Source organism: Balaenoptera borealis, assembly GCF_965194805.1.
Source record: "Balaenoptera borealis genome assembly, chromosome: 18".
Lineage (NCBI taxonomy): Eukaryota > Metazoa > Chordata > Mammalia > Artiodactyla > Balaenopteridae > Balaenoptera > Balaenoptera borealis.
In genome coordinates this window covers 63,757,660-63,784,733 of record NC_138877.1, presented here as the reverse complement: position 1 = coordinate 63,784,733, position 27,074 = coordinate 63,757,660, and the positions used below count along the sequence as shown (strand labels likewise).

Here is a 27,074-nt window from a genome sequence, read left to right as displayed (position 1 = left end):
ATAATAGCAAACAGAAAACAGTTTTACTATCCAATTAATAGGGAAAAGGTTGAGCAGCTTATGAAGAGGCATTTCTTTAGCGGAACACTCTACAGTATAGATTTTTAAGAGCCATCATTCAAACTAGATTTTGATTTATGAAAATACAAAGAGGTTAATGATATGTTGTTGAGTGACAAAAGCAGATTACAGAAGAGTGAGTTATATGAACTCTCGTATCTACCTGTCCGTTTCTTGATATCTATAATGTGATTACGTTAACACGTGCATTTTATATATAAAAACTGGGTTATGTTATGCAAAAAATGTTGATTGTGTCTAATGTTTTCTTTTGCTTTTTATTGCAAATTAGTTATTAGCATAACTAAATAGCAAAATGAATTTTAAAACAGACAAATAAGTATTTACAGAATTGGAGAGATCACATGAGACCAATGTTTAATTTCCGGTCCAGAATAACAAAGCATTTAGTTTGTTTCCTTATTATTAAACCCATATTTGAGCATGGAATAATATAGAAAGTTCACAAAAGTTTAAGTGAGAATATAGCTCTCTGATTTTCAAAGTGCCATCATTTTCCTTGTAGGAAATCAGGCAGGAAATTACCACTATAAGTATTTTTGGAGTGCCTGTATTGGGGCCTCACACGTCTAGATTCATTCTAGGCCAAACATCAGTGTGACTTATATATACGCTTTTTTAAAATACGGGGATGGCTTAGCACAGTCATTATGAAAAAAAAAAAAAAAAAAAAATATATATATATATATATATATATACGCATATAAATGGCTGACAGAGAAGGTGCACATGTTTTCAAAAAGCAACTAATTTTAAGTAAATTGTATGGAGACAAAATTCTTGGAGAGCTTCTATTGTTCCAAACCGTTGTCTTGAACGGTGGTTGGAGCTATGCTTTTGCAGGGGCAACTTGATTTGGCAAATCTTTCTCTGAACAATGCAGGGCTATGAAGGAGTGTCAGCATATGGCAGGGCCGAGGTACAATTACCAATTGAAAGGTAATTTCTCCTGAGGTTCAGATGTTAATAGAGATATAGAGAGGGAAAACCAAACAAAGTAACCTCACCGAAATCTGAAACACAACGGGAAAAATTCTTGCTGGCCATTGACTCACAGAATAAAACACTAAGCATAATGACATCAGCAGAGTTTGCTTTGTCCAGATTCCAACTTTAAGTACATTTTGAATAGTAAAACACACATAGCAATGTACATTATGAACATTAAAGTACTAGGGCAGTTAAACTGAACAGCAGCATAAACATCAATAGCACTTGGGAACATGGCTTTTGTGGTGGTTAATATTACTTTTATATTTTAATGCTTTTTTTTGCTAGTTCCTTGTATTTCTACAGATACGTCCATACTTCAGGGTTTTTTTTGGTAACTTTAGTATTTCTTAACAAGTCTTACTAGTGTGACACTACAAATAAACTATGGCAAAATTAACAACAACAGAAACTTAGTGTTCAAGAAACCGAGTCTCTTTTATTAGTATTAAAAAAAGAAAATTCCAGAAAGAATGAGGATTATGTAAGAGAGGAAAAGAATAAGACAACTTTTTCTCCACAAAATATAACTTTTCCTAAGCAAAACATTAAGAAAAAAATAGAGCCGAAAACTACAAACCCAGTTGTAATGTGCTATGTGTTGAAGCAATCTGGTATAAATTACTGATGGAGGTCATGCATAGAGGTCATATGCACAGATGAGCTTGTACAGCAAAAGTACAAAATGGTCCTGACCTGCATCATGAGTTTTCATCTAAACCTGGCCTATGACGGCAGTCTCTAGGGTAACAACAAAAGCGCTACTTTAAAACATTCAATGTAACAACCTAGGAGACCTTCAAGATGGCGGAGGAGTAAGACACGGAGATCACCTTCCTCCCCACAGATACATCAGAAATACATCTACATGTGGAACAACTCGTACAGAACACCTACTGAACGCTGGCAGAAGACCTCAGACCTCCCAAAAGGCAAGAAACTCCCCACGTACCTGGTAGGGCAAAAGATAAAAGGAAAAACAGAGACAAAAGAATAGGGACGGGACCTGTGTACCTCTGGGAGGGAGCCGTGAAGGAGGAAAGGTCTCCACGCACTAGGAAGCCCCTTCGCGGGCAGAGACTGCGGGTGGCAGAGGGGGGAGCTTCGAGGCCACGGAGGAGAGCGCAGCCACAGGGGTGCGGAGGGCAAAGCAGAGAGACTCCCGCACGGAGGCTCGGCGCCGAGCAGCACTCACCAGCCCGAGAGGCTTGTCTGCTCAGCCGCCGGGGCGGGCAGGGCTGGGAGCTGAGGCTCGGGCTTCAGTTGGATCCCAGGGAGAGGACTGGGGTTGGCGGTGTGAACACAGCCTGAAGGGGTTAGTGCGCCACAGCTAGCCGGGAGGGAGTCCGGGAAAAAGTCTGCAGCTGCCGAAGAGGCAAGAGACCATTGTTTCGGGTGCGCGAGGAGAGGGGATTAAAAGCACCGCCTAAACGAGCTCCAGATGGGCGCGAGCCGCGGCTATCAATGCAGACACCAGAGACGGGCATGAAACGCTAAGGCTGCTGCTGCCGCCACCAAGAAGCCTGTGTGCGAGCACAGGTCACTCTCCACACCGCCCCTCCCGGGAGCCTGTGCAGCCCGTCACTGCCAGAGTCCTGTGATCCAGGGACAACTTACCCAGGAGAACGCACGGCGCGCCTCAGGCTGCTGCAACGTCACACCAGCCCCTGCCGCCGCAGGCTCACCCCGCATCCGTACCCTTCCCTCCCCCAGGCCTGAGTGAGCCAGAGCCCCCGAAGCAGCTGCTCCTTTAACCCCATTCTGTCTGGGCGGGAACAGACGCCCTCAGGCGACCTACATGCAGAGGCGGGTCCAAATCCAAAGCTGAACCCCGGGAGCTGTGCGAACAGAGAAGGGGAAATCTCTCCCAGCAGCCTCAGGAGCAGCGGATTAAAACGCCACAAACAACTTGATGTGCCTGCATCTGTGGAATACCTGAACAGACAACAAATCATCCCAAAGTTGAGGCGGTGGATTTTGTGTGATTTTGTCTGTATAGCTTTGCTTTTACCATTTGTCCTACGGTTCTGTCTGTCCGTTTTTTTTAAAATATAATTTATAGCCCTTGTTTTCATTGGTGGATTTGTTTTTTGGTTTGGTTGCTCTCTTCTTTCTTTCTCTCTTTCTTCTTTTGTTTAATTACTTCTTAATTTTTTATTTTTAATAATTTACAAAAATTTTTATTTTAATAACTTTATTTCTTTTTATTTTCTTTCTTTCTTTCTTTCTTTCTTTCTTTCTTTCTTTCTTTCTCCCTTTTCTTCTGAGCCATGTGGCTGACAGGGTCTTTGTGCTCTGGCCGGGTGTCAGGCCTGTGCCTCTGGGTGGGAGACGGGAGTTCAGGACACTGGTCCACCAGAGACCTCCCAGCTCCACATAGTATCAAATGGTGAAAGCTCTCCAAGGCATCTCCATCTCAACGCTAAAACCCAGCTCCACTCAACAACCAACAGGCTACAGTGCTGGACACCCCATGCCAAACAACTAGAAAGACAGGAACACAACCCCACCCATTAGCAGAGAGGCTGCCTAAAATCATAATAAGGTAACAGACACCCAAAAACACACCACCAGACGCGGTCCTGCCCACCAGAAAGACAAGCTCCAGCCTCATCCACCAGGACACAGGCACCAGTCCCCTCCACCAGGAAGCCTACACAATCCACTGAACCAATCTTAGCCACTGGGGGCAAAAATAACCAATAACAATGGGAAGTACGAACCTGCAGCCTGCAAAAGGGAGACCCCAAACACAATAAGTTAAGCAAAATGAGAAGACAGAGAAACACACAGCAGATGAAGGATCAAGGTAAAAACCCACCAGACCAAACAAATGAAGAGGAAATAGGCAGTCTACTTGAAAAAGAGTTCAGAGTAATGATAGTAAAGATATCCAAAATCTTGGAAATAGAATGGGGAAAATACAAGAAACATTTAACAAGAACCTAGAAGAACTAAAGAGCAAACAAACAATGATGAACAACACAATAAACGAAAATAAACATTCTCTAGAAGGAATCAATAGCAGAATAGCTGAGGCAGAAGAACAGATAAGTGACCTGGAAGATAAAATAGTGGAAATAACTACTGCAGAGCAGAATAAGGAAAAAAGAATTAAAAGAATTGAGGACAGTCTTAGAGACCTCTGGAACAACATTAAAAACACCAACATTCGAATTACAGGGGTTCCAGAAGAATAAGAGAAAAAGAAAGGGACTAAGATAATATTTGAAGAGATTATAGTTGAAAACTTCCCTAATATGGGAAAGGAAATAGTCAATCAAGTCCAGGAAGCACAGAGAGTCTGATACAGGATAAATCCAAGGAGAAACACGTCAAGACCCATATTAATCAAACTATTAAAAATTAAATACAAAGAAAAAATATTAAAAGTACCAAGGGAAAAACAACAAATAACATACAAGGGAATCCCCATAAGGTTAACAGCTGATTTTTCAGCAGAAACTCTGAAAGCCAGAAGGGAGTGGCAGGACATATTTAAAGTGATGAAAGGGAAAAACCTGCAACCAAGATTACTCTACCCAGCAAGGATCTCATTCAGATTTGATGGAGAAATAAAAACCTTTACAGACAAGCAAAAGCTAAGAGAATTCAGCACCACCAAACCAGCTTTACAACAAATGCTAAAGGAACTTCTCTAGGCAGGAAACACAAGAGAAGGAAAAGACCTACAATAACAAACCCAAAACAATTAAGAAAATGGTAATAGGAACATTCATATCGATAATTACCTTCAATGTAAATGGATTAAATTCTCCAAACAGAACACATAGACTGGTTGAATGGATACGAAAACAAGACCCGTATATATGCTGTCTACAAGAGACCCACTTCATACCTAGGGACACATACAGGCTGAAAGTGAGGGGATGGAACAAGATATTCCATGCAAATGGAAATCAAAAGAAATCTGGAGTAGCAATTCTCATATCAGACAAAATAGACTTTAAAATAAAGACTATTACAAGAGACAAAGAAGGACACTACATAATGATCAAGGGATGAATCCAAGAAGAAGATACCACAGTTGTAAATATTTATGCACCCAGCATAGGAGCACCTCAAAACATAAGGCAAATGCTAACAGCCATAAAAGGGGAAATCGACAGTAACACAATCATAGTAGCGGACTTTAACACCCCACTTTCATCAATGGACAGATCATCCAAAATGAAAATAAGTAAGGAAACACAAGCTTTAAATGATACATTAAACACGATGGACTTAATTGATATTTAAAGGACATTCCATCCAAAAACAACAGAATACACTTTCTTCTCAAGTGCACATGGAACATTCTCCACAATATATCATATCTTGGGTCACAAATCAAGCCTTGGTAAACTTAAGAAAATTGAAATCATATCAAGTATCTTTTCCAACCACAATGCTATGAGACTAGATATCAATTACAGGAAAAAAATCTGTAAAAAATACAAACACATGGAGGCTAAACAGTACACTACTAAATAACCAAGAGATCACTGAAGAAATCAAAGAGGAAAACAAAAAATACCTAGAAACAAATGACAATGAAAACACAACAACCCAAATCCTATGGGATGCAGCAAAAGCAGTTCTAAGAGGGAAGTTTACAGCAATACAATCCTACCTCAAAAAACAAGAAACATCTCAAATAAACAACCTAAACTTACACCTCAAGCAATTAGAGAAAGAACAAAAAAACCCCAAAGTTAGCAGAAGGAAAGAAATCAAGATCAGATCAGAAATAAATGAAAAAGAAATGAAGGAAACGATAGTAAAGATCAATGAAGCTAAAAGCTGGTTCTTTGAGAAGATAAACAAAATTGATAAACCATTAGCCAGACTCATCAAGATAAAAAGGGAGAAGACTCAAATCAATAGAATTAGAAATGAAAAAGGAGAAGTAACAACTGACACTGCAGAAATACAATGGATCATGAGCGATTACTACAAGCAACTACATGCCCATAAAATGGATAACCTGGAAGAAATGGACAAATTCTTAGAAAAGCACAACCTTCCATGACTGAACCAGGAAGAAATAGCAAATATAAACAGACCAATCACAAGCAGTGAAATTGAGACTGTGATTAAAAATCTTCCAATAAACAAAAGCCCAGGACCAGATGGCTTCACAGGTGAATTCTATCAAACATTTAGAGAAGAGTTAACACCTATCCTTCTCAAACTCTTGCAAAATATAGCAGAGGGAGGAACACTCCCCAACTCATTCTACGAGGCCACCATCACCCTGATACCAAAACCAGACAAAGATGTCACAAGGAAAGAAAACTACAGGGGACTATCACTGATGAACAAAGATACAAAAATCCTCAGCAAAATACTAGTAAACAGAATCCAACACCACATTAAAAGGATCATACACTATGATCAAGTGGGGTTTATCCCAGGAATGCAAGGACTCTACCATATATGCAAATCAATCAATGTGACACACCATATTAACAAATTGAAGGAGAAAAACCATATGATCATCTCAATAGATGCAGAAAAAGCTTTCAACAAAATTCAACACCCATTTATGATAAAAACCCTCCAGAAAGTAGGCATAGAGGGAACTTTCCTCAACATAATAAAGGCCATATATGACAAACCCATAGCCAACATCGTCCTCAGTGGTGAAAAACTGAAACCATTTCCTCTACGATCAGGAACAAGACAAGGTTGTCCACTCTCAAAACTATTATTCAACATAGTTTTGGAAGTTATAGCCACAGCAATCAGAGAAGAAAAAGAAATAAAAGGAATACAAATCGGAAAAGAAGAAGTAAAACTGTCACTATTTGCAGATGACATGATACTATATATAGAGAATCCTAAAGATGCTACCAGAAAACTACTAGAGCTAATCAATGAATTTGGTAAAGTAGCAGGATACAAAATTAATGCATAGAAATCTCTTGCATTTCTATACACTAATGAGGAAAACTCTGAAAGAGAAATTAAGGAAACACTCCCATTTACCATTGCAACATAAAGAATAAAATACCTAGGAATAAACCTACCTAAGGAAACAAAAGACCTGTATGCAGAAAACTATAAGACACTGATGAAAGAAATTAAAGATGATACAGATGGAGAGATATACCATGATGGAGAGATATACCATGTTCTTGGATTCGAAGAATCAATATTGTGAAAATGACTACACTACCCAAAGCAATCTACAGATTGAATGCAATCCCTATCAAACTACCACTGGCATTTTTCACAAGACAACCTCTTCAATAGTGGTGCTGGTAAAACTGGACAGCTACATGTAAAAGAATGAAATTAGAACACTCCCTAACACCATACACAAAAATAAACTCAAAATGGATTAAAGACCTAAATGTAAAGCCAGACACTATAAAACTCTTAGAGGAAAACATAGGCAGAACACACTATGACATAAATCACAGCAAGATCCTTTTTGACCCACCTCCTAGAGAAATGGAAATAAAAACAAAAATAAACAAATGGAACCTAATGAAACTTAAAAGCTTTTGCACAGCAAAGGAAACCATAAACAAGAAGAAAAAACAACCCTCAGAATGGGAGAAAATATTTGCAAATGAAGCAACTGACAAAGGATTAATCTCCAAAATTTACAAGCAGCTCAGGCAGCTCAATATCAAAAAAGCAAACAACCCAATACAAAAATGGGCAGAAGATCTAAATAGACATTTCTGCAAAGAAGATATACAGATTGCCAACAAACACATGAAAGGATGCTCAACATCACTAATCATTAGAGAAATGTGAATCAAAACTACAATGAGGTATCACCTCACACCAATCAGAAGGGCCATCATCAAAAGGTCTACAAACAATAAATGCCAGAGAGGGTGTGGAGAAAAGGGAACCCTCTTGCGCTGTTAGTGGGAATGTAAATTGATACGGCCACTATGGAGAACATTATGGAGGTTCCTCAAGAAACTAAAAATAGAACTACCATATGACCCAGCAATCCCACTACTGGGCATATACCCTGAGAAAACCATAATTCAAAAAGAGTCATGTACCACAATGTTCACTGCAGCTCTATTTACAATAGCCAGGACATGGAAGCAACCTAAGTGTCCATCGACAGGTGAATGGATAAAGCATATGTGGCACATATATACTATGGAATATTACTTAGCCATAAAAGGAAACAAAATTGAGTTATTTGTAGTGAGGTGGTTGGACCTAGAGACTGTCATACAGAGTGAAGTAAGTCAGAAAGAGAAAAATAAATACCATATGCTAACACATATATATGGAATCTAAAAAAAAAAAAAAAGGTTCAGAAGAACCTAGGGGCAGGACAGGAATAAAGACACAGACGTAGAGAATGGACTTGAGGACATGGGGAGGGGGAAGGGTAAGCTGGGACGAAGTGAGAGTGTGGCATGGACTTATATACATTACCAAATGTAAAATAGATAGCTAGTGGGAAGCAGCCGCATAGCACAGGGAGATCAGCTCAGTGCTTTGTGACCACCTAGAGGGGTGGGATAGGGAGGGTGGGAGGGAGACGCAAGAGGGAGGAGATACAGAGATATATGTATATGTATAGCTGATTCACTTTGTTATAAAGCAGAAACTAACACACCATTTTAAAGCAATTATACTCTAGTAAAGATGTTAAAGTATATATGTATGTGTGTGTGTGTATATATATACATATATATATATATATAACAACCTACATGTATCTGTCCTTGATTCAAAATTGGATCCACAAAACTAGTCACCCATCCATCAACAAATATATATTGATCATGTAGAGTAAACAAGTCACTGAAGGTATACTAAGCCATGAGCAAGTTCCTTATCTTAATAGTCTATAATAGAGGTGCTAAGGCACGTACACAAATAACCATAATATAACCTACAAGTATCATAGCAGAGTTCTGAATAAAGCATTCTGATAGTTTGGAAAAGGAAGAGATTAGTTCCAGTACAATACAATAATCTACTGTTGGCACAGAAACCATCGGGAGCCATTGCAAATATTTGGGACATAGCCTGTAGAATCATAAGATGCCTAGTTCCGTAAGACAGCCAGCCAGCATATGTGAAACACTTTGGTCACTGAAGTGATAACTGGTTTTCCTTTATCATCTCAATTTCCACATGCTTTAGGTTCTCTGCCAAAGCCACCTATTTTTTTTTTTCCTGTCTAAGATTTTTAAAAATTTAATGTTTCTACAGAATGGTATGATTACGTCTACAAATTTCACTGAATTACTGGTTTCATCAAAATAGCAGAATGTGCAGTTTGTTGATAGAAATAAGCCTTTGCAGGTCACTCTTAGATATAGGGAAGAGGTACAGATCACTCTTTAAAGGAGCTGCTTGATGCGACCGTGACAAACGCCTAAAAGCAGAAAAGTAGACTGCGGTTATCAAATGACAAATCTTTCCCCATGGGTCTGGGAAGAAAGGACACCTTTGACTTATCACTGGCTGCTCCTGAAAATTCAAGACGAGACAGGTGCTCAGCAGAAAGTGAAAGCTTTATTCTGTTTCACAAAGTTATCTTTATTATAAAGTACCACAAATACCCAAGACAGAGTAATCTTAGTGATAGCTAGTACACTTTATAAGTGAGGGGGGAAAGCCTATATTGAAATTCTGTAAAAAGGGCTATTTGTTCCCTTAATTATAACTGTAGCTCCATATAAATCTCTTGTTTCCTTTCCAAACCTGGTGAATAATACGGTTATTAGATTTACATTACTGAGCTATCAGTACACTATCAATGTGTTTCCAACCACAAAAATTGCTTCGATTACCCTGTGCCAAGTGGAAAGACACAAAACAATTCTTTAGCAAAAAGCCAGAGGTTATACTTCTAAATTGTGTGGGGAAAAAAAAAATACGAGCCTCCATGCCTCGTTATAGATAGCAGTGATTGACAGGCTGTATTAAAGTGAGGAGCCTTGAGAAAACTGTGTTATAAATTAAGAGCAACAAGTGAATAATTTGTGTATAAATGTTTCATAAGTCATCCAAATCAATGCTAACCCATTTCTCCTTATTAGGATCTAGAGCTATCCAAAGTTTTAAAAATTAAAAAGTGATAAGCAGTGCACAAGAAAATGAACATCATAATTTATTTGATGTCGTTTTAATAAATTCAATTTACTTTTTTCTTTTTGCCAGTGTTGAGTTCAACTGTAGATGATGTCTTGGCTATTATTGTAAATATATCTTTTGTGCTCAAAATTACTTACAAAATACTAATCAGGCTTATTTCCTGCTCAGTTCTGTTAGCTTAGCCCTTGAAAGCATAGTTCCTAAGATTTAGAGACGGTTTTTGAATAGTCAAGCCCTTCCTATGGCACTGGGAAATTAAATTTGATTCCTCTCCTGCTATTGCAGAATGCTTATTCCATCAGCAGTAATTTAATTAGGGGCTATGTGTTCTGAAAATATAAGTATTTCTTTCATGAAAAAATTAATGTTGTGTATTTTTATGTTCCTGTCACCTTCAAGAAGAAACTTATGACCAAAAGCAACTGATAGAAGAATGTCTTATACTTCAGATGAGGCCCCAGAGAGATTTCTGGATAGTTGGGTACTCTAACTAATTATCAGCCTACACATTCTGGCCATACGATCAGGTAATTACAAAGTGTTTTCGAAGTCTAATCTGACTTCTATACATTGCAGGAATTAATATTGCTTTTAATCTCCCGGTCCGAAAGTGACCTTTTGCCTAGAAACAGTACCAAGAGGGAATCTCTTACACCTAAGGGATAAGCCACTAGGCATACTACCAGAGAGAAGCAAGGATGATCATTGTGCTATGCATACCTAAGGAAGAACGTTTAGTAGTCTTAGAAAATCATCTACTTAAATTTGAAAAAAATAAATGACTGCTGTATCCTAGATCCTCTTGATTTTGATGATCGCCTCATGATACAGAAAACAGGCTGCATAAAATGGAGCTGACCAGTTGCTGCCTTCCACTTTGTAAGTGACTGGAAGTTGACTGAGCAAAGTGCCCTCAACTTGGAAACAGTTGTCAAAAACCTTATACTACTTTGTCGACTTCCCTAGTCAGGGTCACCTGTTCAGCAGAAGTTAAAATAACTGAAATGAAGGAATACAAAAACAAAAAGGACTTTGTAGGATAGACTCATAAGATATCTGTTCAGCCATTCTTGGTTTTGTTTTGGTGTCAGTTACTTTTCAGAGGTCGTGTGAATTGTGTTGCACTGCTGACCATGAGCCACAACTCACAGCCAGAATGTCCGGGTGACCATCTTGATAGCTAGATCTAACTATGTTCAATAATGGGCCAATTACATTCTTAATTTTATAGAGATAATCTTGCTATCTTTGAAATCAACTGGGGTGTTTTCTTAGTTCTACATACTGAGAAACCTAAATGGATTATTAAGCCTAAAAGTTATGTCTGGCTTTATGATCCCATCTTTCATGAATTCAATGAGATTGTATCATTTTAGAAACTAAAGGTTCAGAAATCATATCATGAGGTCACCAATTTCTCATAGAGGCTCTTTCATGACAGTGAAAGGTATATTAGAAAGATCACTGAAATGTTGCTGTAATTTCCCCCCAATTATCTCTTTACTCCTAAGGTCAATGCAGCTATCTTCACTGATAAAAAGTATCAGTATCACTGAGGTGTTCAAATGCAGACACCATATAGCACATAAGATAGAATCATCTCAAATTTGAAGTCATGAATAATTCCAGTGGGTGTAATCTCTGTGTTCAGCGACTTTCCTTCCTCAATTCACTAGTCTCTTATTAACTCAGAACAACTTGATTCGTAAGTGTTAAGAGTATTTTTTGAGATACATACTTAAATCCCAAACCTACTCACCAACTGTTATGTTGATCATTGCTGACTGTACGTATTCAAGCCAAATTACATTTATTATTATGTTTATTATTGACTTTAGGTTCTCATCTCATTGTCATGTTTTAAAATAAAAATGTAATTATATTTAGTGAGTTAAATGAGTGTATTTAAAGGCAAATAAATTTCAGATTATATATGGTATCCTGTGTGCTCATCCTGTTTCAAAATATGATTGCAAAATTTTAGAACATGTTATTTGTGGTGTCTTCTCTCTACACATATAATCCAGTGTTGAAAGATATATATTTATTTACATTTGGACTCTTCCACTTTAGAAACATAAATTCTTAATATTTTTGAATTAAAGAGAGAAGAGAACCATATAACATGCCAATGTGCACAAGATATAATAGGTAATTAGAATGTGAGCCAACAGTTCAAAAAATTTTAACATAGTAAGTCCAGTTAAAAACATGTATTTCACGTACATCAAAACAAAATATAATTTATAATTAATCATATAATTTCTGCTTTCTCAGGTTACATAATGGACTGAGTAGAACTGAAATCCTCAAAGTGAAATTTGAGGATCAAATTTCCAATATTCTAAATTTTATCAGTGAAATTGTATTGAGATAAAATTTTAAACAGAACAAAAAATCAAGGGTGAGAAATGCCCAAAATTGCAACAGAGTTGTCCCTGAGGTATAGTTGGAGGACTGGTTCTAGGATACCCGCTGATACAAAAATCTGTGGATGCAAAGTCCCTCATACAAAATAGTGTAGTATTTGCATATAACCTCTGATATATTATACTTTAAATCAAATCTAGATTACCCATAATACCTAATACAATGTAAATGCTATGTAAATAGTTGCTAGTGGGCAGCAAATTCAAGTTTTGCTTTTTAGAACTTTCTGGAATTTTTTTCCTGAATATTTTCAATCCATGATTGGTTGATCCAAAGACGTGCAACCCGATGATACGGAAGGCTGACTGTATATGAATATCAAACTAATCTACAAAAGTCATCACATGCCTGTACATCAATATTGAAAGAAAGAAGCTAGAAATCACACAGAAATCATGCAACGAATGAACGGTTGGTTTCAATTTTTATGGGTGGTCTGCTTCTCCGCGGTTCTGCTAGCCATCATTCAGAACAGTAGGGAAAGGATCAGAAACTATACAATGCTTCAATGTAGCCAAACTTTTCAAAGTCAGATACTTTGATACTTTCCAAATGGCTTTTATCCTGCAAGATTTAGGGTGTGGGAAACAGCCAGTATTCCCACTGGGGATGGCGACTCATCAGATTCTCCCTAGCAACAACCAAACTTAGGCAATCCTATCACACCACCACAGCTTTTCTAAGCTCTTTATAATTTTCCAGTAGTGAAGCTAGATTTTTTTTTTTTTTTTGCCTTTTCCACAACAGGATCATTGCCGTTCTAGCAGATTTTCCAATTATTCTAACAGCATTCTTTGAAGATCAAAACAAGACCACATTCTGAAAGCCAGAGAAACTGTTAGAAAGAAATGTGTTGATGCTGATAGTTGTGAAAACTTTTGCCCATTTAAAACCCCCAAACTTTGGCCAAGCCATGATTTTCATTTCAGTTAAAATCAATACTTTATTCATTCTGTGAGAATGCCCTGATGGTTATTTCAATAACATTCCAATTAAAGTAACTGTGCAGAAGGCTTCTACATGTTTCCATAAATTAAAAAAAAGTAAACAATTTTTTGTCTATATTTTCTCATGACTAAAATCCAGCTGAACTATGAATATATCTGTTGGCTGAATCACTGACAAAAATCTCATCTCTCTAATATACAAAAGTGGGTCATAATTTTTTCATGTCCCTGAAAGAAAACGACGGTGATTTACATTTGCTATTATTTTACTTAAAAAAAAGTCTTATAGTATTACAATACTACTACAATCCCAGTGCCAACATAAGTGCTATTAGAGATATTAACCTGGACTATTGACAATTTGTTATATTTTATCAATGAGCAAGCTTCGATGTCTAAGTTACGTCTTAGCTGGCTAGGCATACTTACATTAGAAATATTAGTACTGAAAAGCACATTTTCTTCATTATAAAGAGCTGACCAATAATGAAAATAGAGAATACAGAGACACAGTTGAGATCGATGTTCTTGTTCAAAGTCATACTGTTAAGAAAAATAACTTTTTTCCTTAATCACTTTTCTTAACCATTTTGACTCTTCTAAGTATTTTTATCCTTCTTCCAATTTTGCCCCAACTATGGTTTTGCCAAATATTTATTGAATGTCAAATGGTTGTAGCTCAGATCTATGGTTTTGTAAATAACACAACTTGGTTCTCTATGAATAATTAAATACATGAATTCTTTACATGTTCACCCATTTATTCATTCAACAGATGTTTATTAAGCACAGTGTAACTAATAAAAACAATACATGTTTTCATGATTGTACACACTATACACATAAAATATATATAAATAGTTATAAAGCATGGACTGAACTTGAATCGTTAAACGTAAGATCTGTAACAAAATGCGTGAAAGTTCTTTGCCAACCTGAGGCTTTTGCCTGTGCCTATGTACTTGGCACATGGCAGCTGCTCAGTAAATGTTTGTCTTGTAAGAAGAGGTGCAGCTAAATTACTCAGGTAGTGAAAAGCATCCTTCCCAGTTAGGATCATCAGAAAAAAAATTTGAAATGGAAATATCTCAAAAAAACCTTGACACATGGAAATAGTTCTAAGGTGAGCTATTTCCTCATCTTTTTCCCACTGAATTTTGTTTTTGATCTCTATCACAGTGGTTGTTTTACTGTATTTAACTTACTTCTTTTTATGCCCATCTCCTATTCCAGAATATGTAGAATATGTGTTCTCAATTGTTGCTTGTGTGTCATTAAGTCTTTGTATCCTTAGCATATATGTATTTCTTCAAAATATACATGATAATTGTTCCAGTCATGTTTTAAGTAAATTATCTTGGATCTTTATCTTTAAAAGCTCTTGTTCTTCAAATAAAAGTATCATAATGTTGATTTTATAGCTTTACGAAAGATTTCACATGCAAGCAAGTATATTCCTTGAAGATTTTTAGAGACTTTTTTATGCCAGAAAGAAAACTATAATCTTACATGACATTTTAAAATAATCGCCATAGTAACATGCTCTCAAAATTTTCACCCTGCAGGAAGTTACTGCAATTTCATTTACTAATGTAGTTGAATTTTGGAAGACAGTTTATTTAAAATGTCCATAAACATACACTTCTACATTTATGCAACTTCAGTGTTCAATGCTAATTCAAGACGAACAGTACCTGACATAAGGTTATCTAAAGCTACCCATTAATGAAGACTTCATTATGCATGTCTGGGTTAAAAGGTAGATGTTAAACTTTATATAAGAGCTTATGGATGTGTTGAGTTTGGGGGGAAAATTCTGGACTATTTTACTACCCACTACGCCTTATCATTCATCCATATATTCTATGATATCAATTGGCCCATTGTTTGGGGCTTCAAAGAATTTAGAAGTAAGGAAAGGTAAGTGGGCTACTGAGAGCCTACTTTGTTCAGGCTAAATGCTAGACGCTGGGCACTGAGAGACTGAAAAGTCCTTGAAGCGCTTATAGCCTAATGAGGATAACAGATAGATAAACAGACAATTACACTACAGCCCATTAACCATGTTGGCAGAGTGTAAATTGATAGAGTCATTCTGCAGGGCTATTTGGTGATGTAAAAGCTGTAAAAACTTGCCTACCCTTTGATCCAACAACTCTCCTTCTAGACATCTTGTCATTTATCTCTGGGTGCTTGGTTTCCTTGCTCTGTTTTTCCTATAGTTTCACTACAATCATGCATTACTCTGCTATTATGCCAAAAGCTGTCACTTTTGGAAACTGATAAGTGCAGGTTGAACAGAGAGGACCAGAGAGATAGGAGATGAGGCTGCAGTAAGACTGGGAACCTTAGACAATTCTCTGGGGAATTTGGATTTTATTTAAGGAAGTAGGAGGGGAAAGAAAGTATGGGAGATTCAAAGCACTGGAAAGACAGTCCTCCATTAAGAGACAAGATGTAGATCCAGGGGACATTTCACAAGAGTTTGCACACCCTGAGGTACATGCTTAGAAATGAAGTGCCACTCCCTGCGGGCCCATCCGAGCCCTCCTCATGCATGGGGTTTATGGCATTTCACTCTAGGTGGTCAGAGAGAACTGGCTTAACATGCCAGTTGAGCCGAACATTAAGCTGCATTTGACAGACAGAGCTTTTCAGCCTACCATCTTAAGTCTGCCTTAGAAATTTGACCTTAGGTTATCTTAACACCATTTAAATTTTGCTCATTAGCTTCCAATGTAATTTAGATGTTTGTTATCAACATGCCTTGTACAGCATGTGCTGAGAAGCAAGACAAAGACACTATTCTTTAAATTCTGCTAATCTTTAGGCCATAAAATCCTTTGTCCATCATTAACCGTGAACACCCATTTTTTCCAAAGAAATAAGTATGTTCACTTTGTTGTACAGCAGAAACCAACACAATGTAAAGCAATTATACTTCAATAAAGATATATATATATAAAAGAAATAAGTACGTTTACATTGCTTTCTAGGGTCTCGGCAATAACAACGCAGAGAAACAAAAACCCAAAGGGAAACAGAGACTCTGAGAGCAGGCCGTGCTCACCAGCACATTGCACACCGGCTCCACTCACACCCCATTTGGACCTTCCCAGTAGGGAAAAGGAACGGGCATTACCACTGGGATTAAATTCAAGGACTGTTCCAGGGCTCTCAAGGTAAGCAAGAGCATTGAATGATAAACAGCACTGAATGATGGTGGGTTTGCTATGCTTAGCATTAACAAATTTATAACTTGTGGTTAGATACCTTTGGATTTTGATACTGTTGACCTCTTCCTTCTTGAAATTCCTTCCTCCTCTGCTTGAAAGATACATGTATTTCTGGTCTTTCTTGCTTCTTTTTGGACTACTCTTCTGGTTCTGACTTTTAAGAAACTCTTATTTCTTCTCCACCCTGGACCCGCTTTCATGTTTCTTCTCTCTCTTCTTTGACCACTGCTCCTGCTTTTCCTAACTCTTCCTCTTCTAAATGCATTTTCTTCCCAGATGGCGTCCCTGCCCCTCTTCTCTTCTAACTCTCCTCTCATTCTCCCTGTAAACTCATTCATTCTGCAGCTCCCACAATCACCACCTGTGTTTTAGATGAATATCAAATTACTCTTTCCAGCATCAACACTCTCCCAAAGATAAACTCTCACATTTCCATAGACTCTCACATTTCCATCTGCCTCCTGGATAACTTGAAAACTTACTGCTGCTCAAACCAAATTTACCATGTTCCATCTGACATCAGCTCCACCTTCTGACTCTTCTGTTTATTAATGCACCACAGCTCCTCAAGTCACCCGGACTCATGTATCAGTATCACCACCTCCATGCCATTCTGTCTCTACCAGTGCAATCAACTACCAGGATTCTAACACAGAAGACAAAGTAACAGAAGGGGTATTGTCTCCACCCACTATCACAAACCCGACATTTACAACTCTTCTATGAAACAGAATGAGAACGCTCAGTGATAACATAAAATAGGTCTTTATCTTTGTGCTACTTATTGCCACTAACCGTTAAAGACAAATTTAATTAAGGACACAGTTGTTGGGAATAGGAACTAAAAAACTGGATTCCTTAACACAGATTTCAGGGATTTATGTCTATCATATACTAACTTGTGAAGTTAACAAAAATAATATAATATCTTAGGTAAACTTCACAGCTTCTTAGAAATAGTCATTTGAAAGCTGGATACACCTGAAAATTATGTAAGATTATTCCTCGTTGTGTGTATGTGAGTTAGATTTTCTTATTTGAAAAGTTTATTACAAAATGTCTGAGTTTTTGAAAAAAGGTAATTAAAAAAATATTTTTACAATGGATTTATAAAGGAAGCCCCAAAAATAACTGGATCAGAATTTATATTCTAGGTTATGTGCCTCTTCCTTTGTGTTTCAGCTTCTGAAATTTCACTCATTATAGAGTTCACCACTTCATATATAATGGTTAGGTGTAAAGTAGGCACTAGTCATACCATGTGTACCAGTATAATAAATTGTTTTTCTTGTTTGTTATTAAATCTATCAATTAATAATTTTACCTTAAATTTAAGTGCTAATAATATATTCCATCCATAGCTGTTTGACTTAGTTTATGTGATAGATTTCCAATGCCTATAGAAACAAAATTATGCAGTGTTTGTTATATTTCCTATAGGAAGTCATACACATTCCTGCATTTTGTCATGTTGAGGATAGGATGATGTCACCTTCACCATAAGTACAAGATTTATAGCAATGTCCAAATCTACCAACAACTTAGACAGCCTTGGAAATGAGCTCTAATGGACAGGAACAAATCTTTAGAGTTCAGACATGTGTGACCTGAGTGCTTGGGGGCTCATGTACTTGGGAAACACACCCAGAGAATATGAACCTCTAACAAGGTGGGGCAATAGGAAATGAGCTCTTTACCTTTGCATTCAGTATGAGAGTAAAGAGTTTGCTGATTTTGACTAAACAAGTCTCCTAAAAATAAAAAAAAAAAGAGAGAAAAGGAAAAAAAAAACCAAAAACCCACATTTCCTTCCAAGCTAATTCTAGAAGAAAGGATTCCTTTTCTTTTAAGGCAGGAATGGGAAATACATTAGTTTGATTGAAATGAAAGAACTATTTTGCAATTACCTTTGAACAACTATCAGATTCTAACAGCAATGTAAGAATGTTAATAAGAAATCTTTAGATAGGAAAGAGGTCAAGATAAATAAGAATTAACCCATTCTGAACCTCTCATTTTTAGGCAACAAAAAGCACTTATTGAATGTCCTCTAAAAGCCAGATCATATGTCTTTCACCTGGAGAGATCATGGATTAGTGTCCTTTACCTGGAATGGCATAGCACGGTGATGGATGTACTTGTAGAAAAGAAGCTAACTTCAAATGCTATCTTCTTTAGCTTTATTATTTACTATAAGCCAACTAGTATTACTTGCTCAAGAGTTGCTTGTGATAAAAGGGAGCCTTTTCCCCAGGTCCCGATATCAAGTTTGCAGTCATTTCTCTGCAAAAACATGGCTCTCCTAAAAATTAACAATATAATTAATCCTTTACTCCTCAGTTTTAAACAATGCACAAAACGAGTGCAAATAAGTACTTTTTAAAGAAAAACTTACAACTGTCATATCTATTCCTGCACCAACTCTTACTAATTCCAGCTGCAGGAAGCTGTTGTGTGATTGCTGGGGTCCCTGCAAGCAGTACTTCCACGCTGACGCTTATCACTGGCTGGGCTCCGCTACCGGTCAGCTCTTGCCTGTGGCACTTCAGTCCTGAAACTGACTTTGGTATTAAGTTCATTTTAATTAAATGCCTGAGCCTTGCTGGAAAGATGGTATTAATTTTGACACCAGCCTTCCTCTGGAGACCCATTCAGTTCTTCCACTGAGTCCCTCTCTGGGACAGGAACTGGTTCTCTGGTTCCTGAAGCTCATCTCTTTCTCCACAGTTGTGACTTCAGTGGGTTCCCCAAATGGCCCAGTTACTAGCAGGAGGCAGGTGATTAGCTTAAATATCACTCCCATGCCACATGAATCATTGATTGGGCACCTGCCAGGTGTCACAGGCCACGCTAACTGCTGTCCCTACATTATCTCATTCATGCTACACATATTTACTAAAAGACCACGTGTGCCAGGCACTTCGCAGAACAAAAACACAGCATCCCGCACGACACGCCCACGCTCTTTCCTCAGTGCGTGGGCTAAATGGTCATTAAAAGAGGCAGGCTGGTGGAGTCTACTGATTGTAATTTTACACATTTCTTAGTTATTTGAATTGATCCCACGATGTATTGCATTTATAACTGAGACAACAATGTTCTTTTCAAAAGATTAAGAAGATTGTGGTGGTTATCATGATCAAATCTAATCTCAACAGTCCAGGGAAAACTTCTGCTGATATTCATATAAGAATCATCATCTAAAAGAATCTTTACCTTGGGGACAAACAGAAGTGGAGTTGGATGTGAAAAAGAGAAAAAGGAGAAAGGAGATGGCAGATCGGGATAGTTTTGCAGAGTAATCTTGGGACACAAACTAGAAATTAGGGTCCAGCATGCAAAGTATATTTGTATACATACTTGAAGGGAACTCATCAAATTTGAAATCTCTGCTTTATTCTGATGTGTTCTGGAATACTTAGCATGGTAAAAAACCAAAGCTACTAACGAAGTCAATTTATCAATTAACTCATTTATTCTTTCTTACTCTTTTGAGAGCTTACTAAAGATTAGTCTATAATTAAATGATAGACATACAGTGGTAATAATTCAGACCAAAATCTCTGCCCTCCTGAACTTGTGTGGGAGAGGAAAATAACACTAAAATAAGCACAAAATTAAATATGATGATTTTAGATAATGACAAGTCTTAAGGGAGAAATAAAACTGTAGAATGTGATGGGATTTGAGTAGGATGAGGGCATGTCAGAGGGTGTCTCTGAGTTGAGACGATCTGGAAGTGCCAGATACAGGGGGATCTGGAGGAGAGGGCGGGGGAATCATTCCAGGTGGGGAGGATAGTAAGTGTAAAAGCCTGTGTCAGGAACAGTTTGTGGGTTCAGGGCACCTGGAGGACGTTAGTCTGACTGGAGAGAGAGAATCACTGATGGTGAAAGTGGAGAGTTACACGGGGCTCAGTCAGGCAGGGATGGTTCTCCCTGGTAGGAAGTTTAGATGTCCTTCTATCCGCAATGAGAGATCACGGGATGGAATAACATGATGTGATGCAAACTTTACAATCTGTCTGCTGAACAATGCGCTGCCAAGAGCAAGAAAGGATGTCGGGAGGCCGTTTAGGAGGCTGTGCAGAATCCAGGCATCCAAGATATGACAGTGGCTTAGGAAGAGGGAGGCAGTGGAGACGGAGTGAGGTAGTCACATTGAGGATAGATTCTAAAGGTAGAACACTCGGGAATTACTAGTGGATTGAGTGTGGACAGTGAGAGAAGTAGAGGAATCGAGGATTCTCCTGAGTTTCTTTCTTGCGAACATTTCGTAGATGGTGGTGCCTTATTCTGATTAGGGATGGCTGGCGAGGAACTGGTTTGCAGAAGGAGAGAAATCTGAGCAAGTTCGAGAACGCCGCTGATACATGAAGATTCTCCTTTGCATATGCTTGTATTCATTACATTAGTGAAATGGTGACAAAGATTCTTCCATCTCAAGTTCCAGATCATTCTACATCAAGGCCTTTCAATCTCGGCCCCACTGATAGCTTGTAATGCGGGGCTGTTCAGTGCACTGTATGATGTTTAGTAGCATTCCTGACCTCTACCCACATGACGCCAAACACATCCTTCAAATTGTGACATCCAAAAAAGTCTCCAGACATTGCCAAGTGTCCCCTGAGGGGCAAAACTGCCACAGTTGAGAATATATATATTCTCTCTATATGGAACCAAAGCAGAATATCAGAGGCAAGAGAGGCCGCTTCTCCAGGCTAGGAAAACTTATTTCCCTGAATATAATAGAAATTGGCTCTTAGTCACTCCCCACCCCCCCCCAAAATTATGGCAGTGTTAACAGAATTACAATGTTGTAGTTAACTTTAACTGTCAATATTTTAGAAATTAAAATAAGAAAGAAGTTGACAGTGTTAGGCTTTCTTATAGAAAATTCTATGGCAAATAGCAATGAATAGTTTAGTGATTGTTTTACACAAGTGGGCATCAGTATGACTTTCCTCAATGATAAAAAAAAAAGAAAAAGAAAAAGAAATTAACACAAAGTGTTCCTCCCTCTTCTAAAAAATGGTAAAGAACAGTGTAACTGTTTAGTGAATAGTTGAATTTTCTTCTAAACTGTTGTTTTAGTGTCTCACATGAAGGTACAATTTGGCAACTTTTGTTGAATGCATGCCAGCCATTAAGGGTTTCCAGAAGCACTGGAGATTTTTAGCACATGGTTGTTTTCTATTTTGGAAAAAAAAAATCCCATTCTAAAATTTGGTTGCAACATTTTTCTATATTCAAAATATACTGAAATTAAAAATTTTTTCTTTAATATTTAATTTTTAAAATTATTATTTAAAATCTAAGATATTTTGGAACAAATAAAGTGGCTAAAACCATTTGTGGTAGGCAGAGAAATGGATCCCCTTTTTCCTGGATGTCTGCATCCTAATCCCTGAAATCTTTTAATACGTTATTTTACACAGCAAAACAGGTTTTGAAAATGTGAAACAATTAAGTATCTTGAGATGGGGAGATTATTCTGGATTATCTGAGTGGGTCCAGTGTCATCACAAGGATCCTTAAATGATACAAGTGGGAGACAGAAATTCAGTCAGGGATTTGAAGATGTGATTCTGCTGACTTTGAAGATGGGGGAAGGCATCACCAGCGCAGGAATGCTGGTGTCCTCCAGAAGCTGGACAAGGCCAGGAAATGGACTGTCCCCTAGAGCCTCCAGAAGGAGTGCAGCACTGAACACATCTTGATTTTAACTGAGTAAGGACCATTTTGGACTTCCGACCTCCAGAACTGTAAGAGAATAGATGTGTTGCTTTAAGCCAAAACGTTTGTGGTAATTTGTTACAGCAGATAGAAAACTGATACATCGCTTTATAAGACTATATGGTATAGAATAAACTGTTCTTTACTGTAAAGTTTCTATTTTTAACCACAAAAACATATCTTTTGATTAACTGTTGTATCAGAGTTTCAAATATACTAAAAAGCTGAGAAAAATCCATTTGAGTATTTCTCCTCAAGTGTTTTTCACTGGCAAGTTTTAACTTCCAAATGTATTTTGTTCTCACATACCTTCAAAACATCTTCAGGAAACATCAGGATACTATTGAAATTTCCTCAATGACAAATAATCTCGTTTGATATTTCAAAAAAGCCTTTTATGTAAATAATGTCAGAGATTTGAAAAATAGCATTGAGCACTTATATTTGATTCAAAGATCATAAATTTGAATACATGAATTCATATAAATTAGCAATCAGTCTGAAAATCTGTTTTATTTATTTCTTTCCTTGCTTCTTATCTGAAAAATAGGAACTACATTAATCAAAAAATAAATGCAGTGAAAATGAAATGCAAAAATCATCTTCATTAATACACTTAGGGTAAAATTTCAAGTACACAAGTAAAAAAGAAATTTAACATTTGAATCTCCATCGCCATATTTTGTTCTCCTGCTTTTCCTCACTCCAAAAGATCCTCATTTAGAAACACAGGGAATACCTCAGTTCCTTGTACCAGTAACACTGGCTTAAAATAACAATAAGTAAAACCAGTGGTTTCTACAAGACAGAAATGTTATAACACCTGACTTCCAATCTGTTTTGATATACAAAAACCTTTGGAAAAGGGACAAAATGTGTCTGACATCAAAATTCACTCTATAATGAAGTGTTATTGTGAACTTCTGGTGTGATGTTTAGTCTGGTGTTACACAAAGACGGAGGATAAAGTCGATTAGCACGGCTCAAACGGGTTATTTTAAGAACAACTGATTATCATCCTCTATGAAGTCATTATAGTTTAATAAACTGAACTCTGATATTTTGATCTGTGTTTATTACCTTAAAGGGCGAAGGGGAGTATGATTAACATGCATGGTTTAGAGCTCGGGGCTTTACAAACAATATCTTATTTAATCCTCACCACACTCCCTTGAGATAGTGTTAGTAACCCCGCTCTATAATTTAAAAATCTAGAGTTCTGGGTATTTAAGTAACTTGCCAAAGGTCAGACAACTTAGTAAGTGACAAAGTCAGAATTCGGAAAGAATGCAGTTGTAGAGTCTGATGCTAAAGTGTACGTCGTCCAGTATACCTTGAGCCTCCCACTCTCTCCTGTTTCCTCCTCACTTTAGACACATTAGGTACAGATGCCAAAATGATTAGTGACGTCATACAAAACCTAGACTCAGAGGAGTGACAAAGAATTTTAACTGTCTTGCTTTTGCTTAGAAAGAAATGGATAACAAAAATAAGATTAAGAAATTTCAAAGTAATTTAATAGAAGTCAGTATATAGACTCCATAAAAAATACCTGTGATAGTCTTTGTTTATATCTTCCCACATATTACAGTGTCGATACTTAATTAACATGAAATAAATATATATGTAGTTGATATATATATTTTATCATATATATATATACACACACACACATATACATACACACACACAGTTTTGATTGCACAACTCTGGGAATTTTAATATGTAGCTGCACAATCTTTGACATGATGCCCATAAAAATGTGGAGACCAATTCCTTTCCCTTGAACTGGGCTGACTACTATGACTTGGTTATGATGAATAAAGAGTGTCATAATTGATACTCTATACCTCCCCCTGAAACCAGGCACCATGTTGTAAGAAAACCCAGGCAACTCGGAGGTCTTATGCCAACAGATCCTATCAAATCCCAGCTGGCTGCCAGTATCAACCACCAGATGTGTGAGAGAATGAGCCTTAGATGATTCCAGAAAAATTCCCTCCAGCTGCCCCAGCTGAATGAACTGAGAGTCCAGTCTACTCCAGTAGAGTCCAGCTGTCCCTGTGAGCCCTGCTCAAATTGTAGATTTATGATCAAAATAGGTATTATTGCTGTTTAAGTTAGTAAATGTATTAGTTTGCTAATACTTATAACTGTTTTGATCATGGGCTGCCATAACAAAGTAACACAGACTGAGTGGTTAAACAACAGTAATTTATTTCCTCACAGTTTTAGAGGATAGAAGTTCAAGATCAAATTGTCAGACAGGTTGGTTTCATTCTGAGGCCTCTCCCCTTGGCATGTAGATGCTGTCTTCTCCCTGTGCGTTCACATGGTCTTCCTTCTCTGTGTGTGTGTGTGTGTGTGTGTGTGTGTGTGTGAGTTCTAATCTCCTTCTTATAAGCACACCAGTTACATAGGATGGGTCCCATCCATTTTTACTTAATTACCTCTTTAAAAGCCCCATCTTGAAATAATCACATTCTGAGCTACTGGGGGTAAGGGCTTCAACACATGAGGTTTGGGAGGACACAATTCAGCCTCTAAAATAAGTTTTGGGGCAGCCTGTTATGCAGAAATATAGAACTAGAATAGCAATCATACTGTTTTATAATAAAAACTAGCCAAATTTGTATTCTCCAGCATATTTATGTAGGAAGTATATTAATGTCAGTAGGGCATAAGGTAATTGCTGTTGGAAAAATAGTAGTAGTACTTAGCAGGGGCAGATGTCCTAATAAAAATAACCACAGCAAGGAGGAGGATGAGAGCCTTCATGATTGAGGCATGTCTATAAACCAAATGATTCACTAAGTTCTAGGCACACAAGATCTCATATAATCTTTACAACAACCAAAAAAAGAAAGCGTCATCCTTGGGTTATAGGCAGGACAACCGAGGCTAGGTGAGGAGGGAAGAAGAGAAAATGAAGACAGTGGTGGTCGAGAATCTTAGAAGGTCAGGATGCCTCACTTGCGAGGCAGGTATGGATTCAAATCCTGGCTCTCCCAAACATCAGCTTCTTCATCTTAAGAAACATCATGTTTCTTAAGTGACTTGCCCAAGGTCACACAAGGGAAGGCTGAGCTGAGCTGAAAACTTGTACCTCCTGCCTCAGGGTACTGTGTTCCTTCCCCTGTCATTGTTCTCTTTTAAAAATATTCCTTTAAAATGAGCTGTAGAGGATCCCACGCAAAATTTGTTCATTTATTTATCTCCTTTATTCCTCTACTGCACTGAAAAATTACAAAACCATATCGCCCATTGGAAAGAATGTGATTAGAGACAGTGCAACACTGGGTATATAGAAAATACTCCACAGTTAAAACACATGCTAGGGGAATTACTAATTCTCCTTTTAAAATTGCCCTCTACATGAATATATTTACATCTTGGAGTTTTCCATGGATGCATGTTAAGTGGCTGAGAAATTACAGGGACGTGAGACCAGGCATGAATTCCCAGGTGACTGTAATGCAATTTTAAGTGAATTCGTGTTTTTTTTCTTTTTTTGGGGGGGGGAGTGGGGCGGGGTTAAAACGATACAAATTTTTATCTTACGATTCTGGAGGTCAGAAATATGAAATGGGTCTCACTGGGCTAAAGTCAAGGTGTTGGCAGAGCCTCCAGAAGGCTCTAGGGGAGAATCCATTTCCTCTCCTCAACCAGCTAAGCAAACTCTTTTAAGAAGTATTGGTATTTCCGAAATGACAGTTGACAATGGCACAAAGGAAAGGAATCATTGGCTCTTTGTTCTGCATCACATGATTGGCTCCTTATACTATTATGTCAGTAGGGAGTTTTGTTTTTCATCACCCTCCTTCCTAGCAGTGACCGCCTCGTGGGGTGGCAGATGGACCCGGTCAGACAGGATCTACAGCTGTCCAGGTAACTGGATAGGTTAGCTGGGCTGTAAACACGCACCACATCTGTGTGCGCTGTCTCAGCTTGAGGGAAATAATTTTCTCAGAGGTCATGTCAGCACTGCATTGTTCTGACCCTGACTCCTGTTTGGAGTTAAACTGGAGAATAAGCCAATCAACAATGCAAAGCATAAGAATGTGTGAGAGCCTTTCCCACCCAAGGCTGTGAAAAAAAAAAAGAAACTTGAATGGCAGTATGAGGGATTCTGTTACTTTCCATGTATTTTGCTGCATCTGTCAGTGGCACGGATGTATTAAAAGGAGTTGAATTTTCTTAGGTCTTGCACCCTGACTAAAAATTCAGTTTTTAAATGTTGCATAAAGAGAACCTTACTCAGTTGAGCACTACGTATGGAATAAAAGCATTTCCCAACTTCCTTTCCTCCCACCTGCAACCAGTAGTATCTATGATACAGAGAAAGATTTGCATTTAGTGTTTCTGTTGTTGGCCAGGGCAGATATCACATAGATATATTCAGAAGAGGGTTCAGTCAGGTTAAAATCCTACAGCAGTATATTCGCTTTATCTTGGTTTCTGTTTGGTTTGGTATGTCTGCTTGCCACTCAAATAATATAAAGAGTAGGTAAAAGCTCTTTCAGCAACCTGTTGTTGAGACAGCTACTTCTAGGTAGTATCAG

The 27,074-nt window shown here is 37.7% G+C and overlaps 1 protein-coding gene across 2 annotated transcripts in view; it reads right to left on the bottom strand.

Annotated features, from left to right (window-relative positions):
* The window catches only part of GPC6 (glypican 6), a 1,053,117-nt gene that overhangs the window by 459,509 nt on the left and 566,534 nt on the right, over positions 1-27,074 (bottom strand). The gene's annotated exons all lie outside the window — the stretch shown is intronic.